The sequence below is a fragment of the Meriones unguiculatus genome, chromosome 21, assembly GCF_030254825.1.
Source record: "Meriones unguiculatus strain TT.TT164.6M chromosome 21, Bangor_MerUng_6.1, whole genome shotgun sequence".
Taxonomy (NCBI): Eukaryota; Metazoa; Chordata; class Mammalia; order Rodentia; family Muridae; genus Meriones; species Meriones unguiculatus.
Window position 1 is genome coordinate 53315800 of NC_083368.1, and position 3357 is coordinate 53319156.

Sequence of the window (3357 nt, forward strand, 5' to 3'; positions counted from 1 at the left end):
GGGAAGGGAACTTCCCTTTTCTGGGGAGAAAGGGAGAGGGAGGAAGGAGAATCAAAGAAGGGGGAATGGGAGTAGAGAAGGGAGGGGCGCTCTTAGAATGAAAAGTAAATAAACTCAAATAAAAAGAAAAAAAACAGAGTTGAGGTTTTGCAAAGTAAGTTGTCTAAATGAATCTCACAAATTTCAGATTCTGTGGAAAATTTTCTATGAAATGGGAGTTAATAAATTAAAAGACTAAGATCTAACGTTTTGAAACTGGCTGTCCACAGGTTTCAAACAATTGGAAGCTGATTCTTTATTTCGAATTTCAGTTTCTAAGACATGTGACAAACTGTAAAGTGTTGAAACCTGCAGGTCTAGCTACATATTCTCCTGCCACGCTCCTCTGTAACAGTTCTGAATCTGCTCGCTCTGACACCACCCCACAGCTGACCGGTGAACTCTAGACACATGAGCTGACAGAGAAAAAAAAATGAGGTGCTGTTAATACAAGACAGAGGTTTGCCCCTAGTGTCTAAGTTCTTCTGAGCTTGGTACACTAAACGTGCTACAACAGTGAGTCATACAAAAACAAGGAAGGAGTCTCTCTCCTCAAACGCCAATCATACTTCTGATAAACATTGTCCCTAGTCCCTTGTGAAATGAAGATAAATTGAAACTTTCTGGGCTGACAATTTGTTTGTTTTTTACAGAAAGGACCAAATATATTTATTTCATTTTTTAGTTTCCTTTTTATTATTTAGAACAATTTGTAAGTTTACATATATTTTGAACATATTCTGCCCCTCTACCGAGTCCTTCCAGATTCCTCTTTGGCCCAACTCATTCAAGTTCTTACAAAAAACAAAAGCAAAAATCCAATACAAAAAGCCCCCGAAAGCCAAGAAAACAAGATAAAACACCACCACACACACACACACAAAAAAAAAAAACCACGAAAATATAACCAAATAAAAGCACACACACACACACAAAAAAAAACACGAAAGTATAACCAAATAAAAGCACACACACACACACACACACACACACACACACACACACAATCCCTTTTTATTCCACTATATGTTAGTCAACTTCTACATGTGAAGCCATTCCTGGAGTGCTTGCTGTACACAATGTCACTCCATTGGATTTTCCTCTCCCAGCAGATATAAATGGTAGTTTAATCATTAACCATTACTCTAGTGACAGTTTTCATTTATCCATCTCTCCATAGATCCATCGATCCATCCATCCATCCATTCATTTTTAAAACATAACAAAATAAAATACAATAAGATACAGAAAAAAAACTATCACAGTGAAGTTGGAAAAGACAAACCAACCATAGAAAAGGAGCCCAAGAGATAGTTCAAGAATCATAGACCCACAAAAAACACTAGACTGGAAGCTATAATGTAAGCTCAGAGGACCTGGTGCAGACCCGTGCAAGCCCTGTGCATGCTGCTTCAATCTTGGTGAACTCATATGAGCTTTGCTTATGTTGATTTAGAAGGCTTTATTTTCTTGGTGTCCTCCATCCCTCAGCTCTTACTTATACTCTTTCTGCCTCCTCTTCCCTAGGATTTCCTGAAATCTGAAGGGAGAGATTTAATGGAGACATCCCATTTAAGACTGAGAGTTCCAAGGTCTCTTTTTTTTTTTTTCTTTTCTTCTTCTTTGCCTAATGTCTAGCTGTGGGTTCTCTATATTTGTTCCCATCTGCTTCAGGAGAAAGCTTCTGGATGATGGCTGAACAAGGTACTAATCAATAAGTATAGAAGAATATTATTAGGGGTCATTATATCAGGTTCTCCCCCTTTTAGGCCAGTATTATTTGATTTCACTGTAAGTTGTTGGCCTATCTACTCTTAGGTTCATGGTCCCCTATATCAGGTGTTGGTTCCTTCTCTTGGAATTGGTCCTCAAGTCAAATCAGTTACGGGTTGTTGCCTCCCACAAAATTTACGCCACCATTGCCGTAGCATATCATGCAGTTAGTACGCCTTTGGAGACCAGAGGATTTGTGGCTGGCTTAGTGTTTATGTTTCTCTTTTGGTAGACTTCAGAGTGCCTTCCTGTAGCAAAGATGCTGGAACATAGGTGTGCAGGCTTCACACAAAAGGACAGCCATACCCTATTGCACAAAGCGAAACTCATCGGACGTTTAGATGTTTGGGTTGATGATGTAAAATCATCACTGTCCAGAAAGACACTGAGGATTTAAACGTGTTTGATGTTAATACGTCAGTAGTGACACGATCCACTTAGTTAGCTTTGCAGTGTGCGTTTATACGTTTGCTCACGTGTGGGGGGGGGGGGGGCTGGCTCTGTAGTTTTATATGTGTTTCTTTACTTTTTAAAAGTCTTTCTCCTCTCTCTACCTTCTTCTCTCCTCCCTCTTCCTCTCTCAAATTTCAGTGAATAAAACCAGTTCAACCCTAGGAATTTAAAAAAAAATAATTGTGATTTTTCTAACTAATCAGTCAAAGCAGGAAAGCCATTTGGCTCACCTAGACATCAAGAAATTAGATGTCCCTGCTTGCTTGTTGGAGAGCAGCGCTTCTGTGCTGTTGGTCGGGTACACAGATCTTTTTCACCAGCTCTACCATGTTGGGGTGACAATGGAGGAAAACCTCTAAATACCTATGCATTTTCTGAACCAGGTTACAAAGCCCAACATCATAAGCACACTTCCCTGATGGAAACGGATTGGGATACAAACAGGAGCTGATCAAATATCAGAGCGAGGGTGATTACACAAAGGCTCTCAATCCTTGGGGCAGATGCAGCTGGGGCTCTCAGGCCTGCCTCACACAAAGACTCTTCAGCTGAAATCCCGAGCTTTAAACAATCACACCATCAACTGGCATTACAGCATTTACTCTTGCAGAACTCTGACCAAGGCTCAGGCACAGTGTAACTGTTGCAATTGCTTTGTAAATGCCAGACTTGTCCTACCGAAAGCTTTTCAGGAGATAAAAGTTAATTCAGAAAGTTTTTAAGAGTCAATGAAGCCTTTTGAAGAACTTTGCTGAGATGTTTTAATCTCCTGCCAATGTGAAAGCAGAAAAAGTAAAACTTCTGTCCAACAATCTCAAAGTCAGTAAGACAAAGAAAAATAATCCAACCCCCAGAGCCAACAAAAGGTCCATTTTCTCTGTGCCACCACGGGTGGACTTGGGAGCCACACTTCTCTAACAATAACCACATTATTCCCACAGAATAAGGCCAACCTCTCAATGTGGGATTTGTTCAATCAATTTGGAATTCAAATCTGAATATGTCAGGAGAGAATGAGGCTTCAAGCCCAGCTCACTAAGGTTAAGTCAAACATGGTAAACAAAACACAAACAAAAGAAAAATTTTCTTTTG